The following is an 11365-nucleotide window of genomic DNA, read 5'->3' as shown; positions in this document are numbered from 1 at the left end:
AATTTGGTGCAGAACCCCGAGTGATACTTTTCACACCTTTGGCATAGCTGCTTCTGATTGTTGTTATTGTTGTTGCGGTTATTATTGTTATTGGGATGATTGTTGTAGTTGCTGTTGTTGTTGTTGTTGTTGTTGTTGTTGGGCCGTTTGTTGTAGTTACGATTGATGTTGCGATTGTTGGGATAATTGTTGCGATTATTGTTGTAATTGCTGTTGTTGTTGTATTGGTGATTATTATCACCGTTTTCCTCCCACTTTCTTTTGACTTGCTTCACATTGGCCTCTTCAGCAGTCTGTTCTTTAATTCTTTCTTCAATCTGGTTCACTAGTTTGTGAGCCATTCTACATGCCTGTTGTATGGAGGCGGGCTCGTGTGAACTTATATCTTCTTGGATTCTTTCCGGTAATCCTTTCACAAACGCGTCGATCTTCTCTTCCTCATCTTCGAATGCTCCCGGACACAATAGGCACAATTCTGTGAATCGTCTTTCGTACGTGGTAATATCAAATCCTTGGGTTCGTAACCCTCTAAGTTCTGTCTTGAGCTTATTGACCTCGGTTCTGGGACGGTACTTCTCGTTCATCAAGTGCTTGAATGCTGACCACGGTAGTGCGTACGCATCATCTTGTCCCACTTGCTCTAGATAGGTATTCCACCATGTTAACGCAGAACCTGTGAAGGTATGCGTAGCGTACTTCACTTTGTCCTCTTCTGTACACTTACTTATGGCAAACACCGATTCGACCTTCTCGGTCCACCGTTTCAATCCGATCGGTCCTTCGGTTCCATCAAATTCCAAAGGTTTGCAGGCAGTGAATTCTTTGTAGGTGCATCCTATACGATTTCCTGTACTGCCAGATCCAAGGTTATTGTTGGTATGTAGCGCAGCCTGTACTGCGGCTATGTTTGAAGCTAGAAAAGTACGGAATTCCTCTTCATTCATATTCACGGTGTGTCGAATAGTCGGTGCCATTTCCTTCAAAATAGTCAAATGGAACAAGTTAATCATACAGAATATTAAGAGTAGTTAATAGTATTTCGTAGCATAATATGAACTCATTTATAAAAGCTTTTTCTTCATATTAGCGTTTTATAAGTTTAAATTCGGGTAGTACCTACCCATTAAGTTCATACTTAGTAGCTAATATACAATTCAACTACTACAATTCTATATGAAAAACTGATTGTAATAATATTTCGCGTTCAAACTTTTATACAATATTTTACAAACTTACAATACCACTTATTTTACATAAAGCATGAAATATAGCACACAATAACTTTGATACAAGATAGTTGTGAAGATAATTCTAGCTAGTACACAAGTTGTTCAGCAAAGGCAATAAAGACACGTAATTCATACGTCCAGAAACAAGTCATGCATTCTGGTTTTACTAGGACTACTTCCCATCCTTGGTCTTGTGGAACATAACCGTTATGGTCGTTGATAAGACAGCGTGTTGTAACGTCGTCAAAGGGACGAGGGTTATGTAATGACCAACAGTCTCGTAATAACCTAAAAACCTCATTTCTTACCCCAATTACCGACTCCGTCACTTGTGGGAACATTTTGTTTAATAGTTGTAGCCCGATGTTCTTGTTCTCACTTTGGTGAGAAGCGAACATTACTAACCCGTAAGCATAATATGCTTCTTTATGTTGCATGTTAGCCGCTTTTTCTAAATCACGAAGTCCTATATTCGGATATACTGAGTCAAAATAATTTCTTAACCCGTTGCGTAAAATAGCATTTGGGTTCCCCGCAATATATGCGTCAAAGTAAACACATCGTAACTTATGGATTTCCCAATGTGATATCCCCCATCTTTCGAACGAAAGCCTTTTATAAACCAAGGCATTCTTGGAACGTTCTTCGAATGTCTTACAAACTGATCTCGCCTTAAATAGTTGTGCCGAGGAATTCTGACCGACTCTAGACAAGATTTCATCAATCATGTCTCCGGGTAGGTCTCTTAAAATATTGGGTTGTCTATCCATTTTGTGTTTTTATACTGTAAAATAGACAAGAGTTAGATTCATAAAAAAAATACTTATTAATACAAGCAATTTTTACATATATCATAAAGCATAAGCACACTATATTACATATATTACACCACACGAATACAACTATCTTATTCCGACTCGCTCGTTTCTTCTTGTTCGGTTTTGGTTCGTTTTGCCAAGTTTCTAGGGATATATGATGTTCCCCTAATACGAGCCATCATTGTCCACATTGGTTTAGAAAAACCTGGTGGTTTAGAGGTTTCCGGGTCATTGTTACAACTTAAGGACTTCGGGGGTTGACGATACATATAAACTTCATCGGGGTTGGAATTAGATTTCTCTATTTTTATGCCCTTTCCCTTATTATTTTCTTTTGTCTTTTTAAATTCAGTTGGGGTAATTTCTATAACATCATCGGAATTCTCGTCGGAATCCGATTCATCGGAGAATTGGTAATCCTCCCAATATTTTGCTTCCTTGGCGGAAACATCATTGACCATAATTAACCTTGGTCGGTTGGTTGAGGATTTTCTTTTACTTAACCGTTTTATTATTTCCCCCACCGGTTCTATTTCTTCTTCCGGTTCCGATTCTTCTTCCGGTTCCGACTCTTCTTCTGGTTCCTCTTCGGGAACTTGTGAATCAGTCCACGAATCATTCCAATTTACATTTGACTCTTCATTATTATTAGGTGAGTCAATGGGACTTGTTCTAGAGGTAGACATCTATCACATAATATCAAACACGTTAAGAGATTAATATATCACATAATATTCATATGTTAAAAATATATAGTTTCCAACAAAAATGTTAAGCAATCATTTTTAAAGAAAACACGGTCGAAGTCCAGACTCACTAATGCATCCTAACAAACTCGATAAGACACACTAATGCAAATTTTCTGGTTCTCTAAGACCAACGCTCGGATACCAACTGAAATGTCCCGTTCTTATTGATTAAAAATGTTCCATATTAATTGATTTCGTTGCGAGGTTTTGACCTCTATATGAGACGTTTTTCAAAGACTGCATTCATTTTTAAACCAAACCATAACCTTTATTTCATAAATAAAGGTTTAAAAAGCTTTACGTAGATTATCAAATAATGATAATCTAAAATATCCTGTTTACACACGACCATTACATAATGGTTTACAATACAAATATGTTACATCGAAATCAGTTTCTTGAATGCAGTTTTTACACAATATCATACAAACATGGACTCCAAATCTTGTCCTTATTTTAGTATGCAACAGCGGAAGCTCTTAGTATTCACCTGAGAATAAACATGCTTTAAATGTCAACAAAAATGTTGGTGAGTTATAGGTTTAACCTATATATATCAAATCGTAACAATAGACCACAAGATTTCATATTTCAATACACATCCCATACATAGAGATAAAAATCATTCATATGGTGAACACCTGGTAACCGACATTAACAAGATGCATATATATAAGAATATCCCCATCATTCCGGGACACCCTTTGGATATGATATAAATTTCGAAGTACTAAAGCATCCGGTACTTTGGATGGGGTTTGTTAGGCCCAATAGATCTATCTTTAGGATTCGCGTCAATTAGGGTGTCTGTTCCCTAATTCTTAGATTACCAGACTTAATAAAAAGGGGCATATTCGATTTCGATAGTTCAACCATAGAATGTAGTTTCACGTACTTGTGTCTATTTTGTAAATCATTTATAAAACCTGCATGTATTCTCATCCCAAAAATATTAGATTTTAAAAGTGGGACTATAACTCACTTTCACAGATTTTTACTTCGTCGGAAGTAAGACTTGGCCACTGGTTGATTCACGAACCTATAACAATATATACATATATATCAAAGTATGTTTAAAATATATTTACAACACTTTTAATATATTTTGATGTTTTAAGTTTATTAAGTCAGCTGTCCTCGTTAGTAACCTACAACTAGTTGTCCACAGTTAGATGTACAGAAATAAATCGATAAATATTATCTTGAATCAATCCACGACCCAGTGTATACGTATCTCAGTATTGATCACAACTCAAACTATATATATTTTGGAATCAACCTCAACCCTGTATAGCTAACTCCAACATTCACATATAGAGTGTCTATGGTTGTTCCGAAATATATATAGATGTGTCGACATGATAGGTAGAAACATTGTATACGTGTCTATGGTATCTCAAGATTACATAATATACAATACAAGTTGATTAAGTTATGGTTGGAATAGATTTGTTACCAATTTTCACGTAGCTAAAATGAGAAAAATTATCCAATCTTGTTTTACCCATAACTTCTTCATTTTAAATCCGTTTTGAGTGAATCAAATTGCTATGGTTTCATATTGAACTATATTTTATGAATCTAAACATAAAAGTATAGGTTTATAGCCGGAAAAATAAGTTACAAGTCGTTTTTGTAAAGGTAGTCATTTCAGTCGAAAGAACGACGTCTAGATGACCATTTTAGAAAACATACTTCCACTTTGAGTTTAACCATAATTTTTGGATATAGTTTCATGTTCATAATAAAAATCATTTTCTCAGAATAACAACTTTTAAATCAAAGTTTATCATAGTTTTTAATTAACTAACCCAAAACAGCCCGCGGTGTTACTACGACGGCATAAATCCGGTTTTACGGTATTTTTCGTGTTTCCAGGTTTTAAATCATTAAGTTAGCATATCATATAGATATAGAACATGTGTGTAGTTAATTTTAAAAGTCAAGTTAGAAGGATTAACTTTTGTTTGCGAACAAGTTTAGAATTAACTAAACTATGTTCTAGTGATTACGAGTTTAAACCTTCGAATAAGATAGTTTTATATATATGAATCGAATGATGTTATGAACATCATTACTACCTCAAGTTTAGTAGGTAAACCTACTGGAAGTGACAAGAAATGATCTAGCTTCAAAGGATCTTGGATGGCTTGAAAGTTCTTGAAGTAGGATCATGACACAAAAACAAGTTCAAGTAAGATTTTTACTCGAATTAAGATAGTTTATAGTTATAGAAATTGAATCAAAGTTTGAATATGAATATTACCTTGAATAAGAAAGATAACCTACTATATATAACAAAGGTTTCTTGATCTTAGATGATTACTTGGAATGGATTAGAAAGCTTGGAAGTAAATTAGTAAACTTGAAGGGATTTTTGAAGTGTTCTTGAAGTGTTCTTCCTATGATGATTATAGCTTGATTCTTGAAGTGATTTTTGATGAAGATGATGATTAACTACTGGAAAAATACGTTCATAATAGTGTGTATGTGTTGAGAGAGAATTAGAAAGAGAATTGGAAGTGAAATGGAGTGAATGATGAGTGGTAATTGGTGAGTGGTGAGTGGGGTTAAAAGGAGTTCTAGTTAGTTGACTAGCTCATGGTAGAAGTTAAAATTGATTAGTCATACATGACATAATCAATAGTGGAATCCCATGCTAGTTCCTATTGGTATATACTCATAGTAAGTACGTTTTGAAGCTGTGTATAATACGGGTAAGAATACGACTAGAATTCTTGATGAAAGAAAAGAATGGAAAAGTAACTGTAACTATTTTCGTTAAGTATGAGTGTTTTGATATATGTCTTGAAGTCTTCCAAAAGTATTTTAATACATCTAAATACACTACATGTATATACATTTTAACTGAGTCGTTAAGTCATCGTTAGTCGTTACATGTAAGTGTTGTTTTGAAACCTTTAAGTTAACGATCTCAATTAATGTTGTTAACCCATTGTTTATTATATCTAATGAGATGTTAAATTATTATATTATCATGATATTATGATATATTAATATATCTTAATATGATATATATACGTTTAAATGTCGTTACAACGATAATCGTTACATATATGTCTCGTTTTCAAAATCCTTAAGTTAGTAGTCTTGTTTATATGTATATAACTCATTGTTAATATACTTATGGAGATACTTACTTATCATAATCTCATGTTAACCATATGTATATCCATATATATATCGTCATGTCGTTTTTACAAGTTTTAATGTTCGTGAATCGCCGGTCAACTTGGGTGGTCAATTGTCTATATGAAACATATTTCAATTAATCAAGTCTTAACAAGTTTGATTGCTTAACATGTTGGAAACATTTAATCATGTAAATATCAATCTCAATTAATATATATAAACATGGAAAAGTTCGGGTCACTACAGTATGGATCACACTTTTTCTCACCCTCTGTTAGAGATGAAACTTACTATTAAGATCTCTGTTAAAAACTCTTGAGCCACTTTGGATGTCGGTTTTATAAAATTTGTTAGAAAATCTTTGCACCCATAAAATGATCTTTTTGAAGTTAGACATGATAAAAACGCGGGCCGATAAATCGGCTTTCCAGAGTACACTCAGTGGTCGCCCCATTGTAGGAAAAGCACTAGGTGAGTTTCTGCCCTCAAAATTTCACGGCTAAACGCAACACCCTCGTAAACATCATCTCTATGAATCAGTATGTTGGGATACAAGAGTTATTTTGGAGATTCATTTCACTCGGAGTAAACCATTCTCTAGGACCAAGAGTTCACTCTCGTTCAAAGACCACACTTTCCGTGCGACTTTCTTTCAGAAATGTAATAAAAGATACTTTGAGAACCTATGAATCTTGTTATCCCTTGGGAAGGGACAGCTTAAAACATCTACGACACTCAGGTGGATACTCTATATATTTCTTCCTTCAGTGGTTGCAACTGTATGTTGCTCTAGTTAATGATAACCCTAACTTCAACATGTAACTGAAAGGATGAAGTTACATTACGGAACTGTGCTTTCATTTCATCTAAGGATAAGTTCACTATGGTAAATTAGGTGATGTCCTTCATTGTTCGTTCAGACTGTCCTGAAGACACTACGAATAATTATGGCTTGCAAGTCCGATTGGTCACTTTCAGCTAAAGTTTCAATTCACTTATTCAAATGAAACGTTCCTAAATATCGAGTTCTTTATGCCTCTGGCCTCCTTTCAAAATCAAGGGATTAGTACAACCCGTGGCTAATACTATCCAGACTTCAAAACGCATGGTTGTGATCACCATGTTTTCCATCCTACCTGTCAGATTATTATTATGACATAAACGCTCAATGTTTTAAATGAGGTTAGAAACATTCACGCATCTAGCTCACTGAAGATGCCTGTAAGGCTAAACACACCATCTTTCCTTTTGTGGATATACATTCAGATGACATACTCATGTTATTCGGAAACGAAATCAATTTGTTGATCTCTTAGGACAAGAGACTTAATTAACGACATGTACCTATCCTCACTTTCATACGCTGAAGTACCTTTCAAGGTAAATAACTTACTTCTGAGCCCACGGGTCTCACAGAACTATGATACGCTCCTTCTTATTCGAATACGGTACCATTATTGGACACTCCTTAAAATTTCGGGACGAAATTTTCTTTAACAGGTGGGTAATCTAACGACCCTGGTTTTTCCAACATTTATTTATTAATAATTATTATTATTAATGCGTGTGATTAAACGAATGTATGTTATTACATTTACATGTAACCATGATTGCCCGTACTTGACTTTAATTGCCCGAAACGTCTTTGTGACACACGAAACTTTCACGAATAATATTTTTAGATATTATTTGCATTCATGATTAAGTTTATTAATCATTTTAATTAACTATGGTTATTAGTTAGTTACTTGGGCTTTAATTGGATTAATTGGTAAATTAATGGAACTTGGGCTTGTTTAATATTAATGAACTCATGAATATGGACTTATAAGCCCACCCTACACCTTATTGGATTCACTAGCCCATGTCTTTCATGTGTAAGTGTCATTTAAGTTGCAACTAGTTAGTTAAGTCACATAGGAATCTAGTTTGCACTTAATCCCCATGCATGCACCCTTATTATCCATCTTTTGTAACTTTTACATGTTAATGACCAAGGGACTTCTCTCCTTTCCCTTTGATTTCTGCTGGCCGTGGCCTAGAGTGCATCAAGGAGGGTTTTTCTTTCAAGTTTTCTTACTACATGATTCATTAATTCACTTCACTTTTCACACACTTGATTCCTCTCAACTTTTCTCTCCCTTTTCTCTCTAATCTTGTGAGTAACTTGAACTTCTTTTCCTCTTTTTCTTCTTGCTAAAACCGTGACATAACACCCTTAATCATCATCATCATTTACTTGTTATTACTTGTTCTTGTTTAATGTTTTATTACTTGTAGTTACTAGTAGTTGTTGTTACTTACTTACATGTTACAATAATAAACTTTCTAGTTTGATTCTTCTTTTATCTTGTTTTACAAGAACAACAAGAACATAAACTTACTAGTTATGTTCTACATACACTTTCTTAAAAGATTGCAAGTTCATGTGTTGATTAAAATCACACTTGTAGTTCTTGAAGTAAACTCAAAGTTTACTTTACTTAAAGATCAAACTTTGGTTGAATCTTTAAAAGTATGAACAACCATGAACCTTTTACTTATTTACTTAGTTACTTCTTCATTTTATGCACTTTAATTTCATGTAGTTAGTTTAAATGGTCAAGTACTACAAGTTAGTCTTGATCCCATACTATCTTGAACTAAAAGTTAACTTGAAAGTTCAAGAACACACAAATAAGTTTTTCTTTAAATATAACTTTGTATACTTATGCTTGATCTAGACTTTTGAGTCTTGGATCTTCAAGATCTAACTAAGAACTATGTTCTACATCTTAAAATCTTGATTAGTTAGTCTACTTTCAAGTTTGTAACTTATTATTAGTTTTAAAGTTCATGTATGTGTTAGATCTAAGACTTTGATGTAACTTTGGTTCATCAAACTTCATACAACTCTTAAGTGAGTTGTGCTTCATATCTTAGACTTACACTTGGGTTATGATGGTCAAACCATGGTAAAGATGATGTAAACACATCAATGAGTTGTACACTTGAAGCTATACGCATCAAGGATGAGAACCATGATGAACATCAAGCACCAAACTCACCGGAACCCATTATTTTTCTGCTTTCTGTCTGCTACCTACTGTTGTATGGTTTCTGTAACAGACCAGTATACCTGGGCTGTTGTGATTATGATTTTAAAATAGCCCTGTTCGAGTAGATAACTTTTCATATAGGACTCATCTTAATCCGAGTTACGGTTTAGGATTTATGGCCCTCCGATCGTCACTATGTCCTTTTAACGTTGTGCAGAAATTTCTGACCTACTCGCACTTAGACCGTCTCCACGGTCAAACGAAGACGAGTTTGCTTCTCTAAATTTTACCACACTTAAAGGACTCATATACGGATCCATGGCCACTGGTCTCACCTTAATTCAGTAAGGGTAGAGGCCGTGGTGACTGACTGAAGTCAGCCTTTGTTTTAAACTACTTTCATAAACGAAACTTACTTTACGCCTTTTGTTTGATGATGAATGATGATGACCTTTAAGACCTTATTTACGTACTTTTAAACCTATTCAGACGACTTACTGACTTAGTACTATTTGACTTAGGTTGAGGACTTTCGGACCGATTACTTGCACACTTTTCCCGACTCGACTTTACCGCTACTTTATCATGGTGAGTTATAGCATTCCCTTTTTACTTTAACTTATTTTGGGAACTGAGAATACATGCGGATTTTATGTTTTACATACTAGGCACGAGTACTTAAACTTATATATGTGTGGGTTATATAACGGCAGAAATATTCCCTTTAGCTCGGTAACGTTTAGTCATTGGTTTTTGAACCGGTGAACGCGAATCTTAGATATGGATCCATAGGGTTTGACATCCCCACTCGGGCTAGTAGCGCTGGCATTTAACGAGTGTTTAATACTTCGTAAACATACGCACTTGCCAAGTGTACTTTCAGGGGGTATTATTTTATTAAACGTTAAGTTAGTTACCGAGTGCACACGGTTGAGCATATACTTAACATACTGATTTGGATTACTTTTGAAACGCTCTTTGTAGCACTGAAACCTCGTGGCCTACCTTACATTACTGTTATACTTAAACTATAGCTCACAAACATTCGTGTTGACGTTTTTAAGCATATTTTTCTCAGGTGCTTAAGGTTTGCTTGCTTCCGCTGTGTACTAGTCTTGCTGTAGACACCCGCTGCTCTAGAGTTATCTTCGCATGAATTACTTTATCTTGCATTCAAACTTAATTACTTTTGAACTATGAATTGTAACGACCTAAGGGTCACGTACTATTACCTTTGCTTCTGTTCATTGAAGCATACTTTTGATGTAAAACAATTGACGTTAGTTATAATGTCACCTTTTGATATGGATGCAAACTTGTTTTGAAAACGCATATAGTGTTTGACCTTGTAATGATCTTGTTGTTGATGGTCCGTACATGATGATTTAGTACGGGGCGTCACACCATAGGTCATTTCACTAATATATATATATATATATATATATATATACATATATACATATATATATATACATATATATATACATATATATATATAGGGGTAGGATCAATGGGGAAGTAACCAATTAGGGGAAAGCAAAAAAAAAAAAATTTATTTTTTTTGGAATTTTTTTTTCAGGCATCAAGATCACACGAAAATATGAACATTTAGAAAAGACACTTCGTGAAGAATGTTATTATTTAGGCGGGAAAACGATCGACAAAAATAACATTTAAGATAATATTGATCGTGAAGAATGTTAACGTTTTTTTCATGTTTTGTGAAGTAAAATTTAGCCCGATTTAGAGTTTAGGGTTTAGGGTTTAGTCCCTAAACTCAAAACCCCAAACCCTAAACTCTAAACCGTTCGTGTTAAAAACTCAATCTAAATCCTAAATCTAAACCCTATATCTAAACCCTAAACCCTAAATTTCTAAACCCTAATATCAAAACCTATAAACCCTAATATCTAAAACCTCAACATACGCTCGAAAAACACGATAATTGTTATATATTAACTCTTCGAGCGTTTTTCCGCTAAAATAAAAATATTTATCACAAAGTGTCTTTATTAAATGTTTATATTTTCATCCAATCAATAATGTTTGTGAACAAAGTTTTTTCAAAAAACGAAGAAAAAAATGTTTTTGCTCCCCCCGATTGGTTACTTCTCCCTTGATCCTACCACTGTGTGTATATGTATATATATATATATATATATATATATATATATATATATATATATATATATATATATATATATATATATATATATATATATATATATATATATATATATATATATATATATATATAGTGAAAGGATCCATAGAGAACTAGAGTATGTAGAGAACCCATAGAACTCATAGATTGAACTTCAATCTATGTGGAGATTGAGTTTAAAAAAAAAACTGAAAAAAAACAGTCAATCTGTATA

Source organism: Rutidosis leptorrhynchoides, chromosome 2 (genome assembly GCF_046630445.1).
Source record: "Rutidosis leptorrhynchoides isolate AG116_Rl617_1_P2 chromosome 2, CSIRO_AGI_Rlap_v1, whole genome shotgun sequence".
In the NCBI taxonomy this organism is placed as follows: Eukaryota; Viridiplantae; Streptophyta; class Magnoliopsida; order Asterales; family Asteraceae; genus Rutidosis; species Rutidosis leptorrhynchoides.
This window is presented reverse-complemented; position numbering follows the sequence as displayed.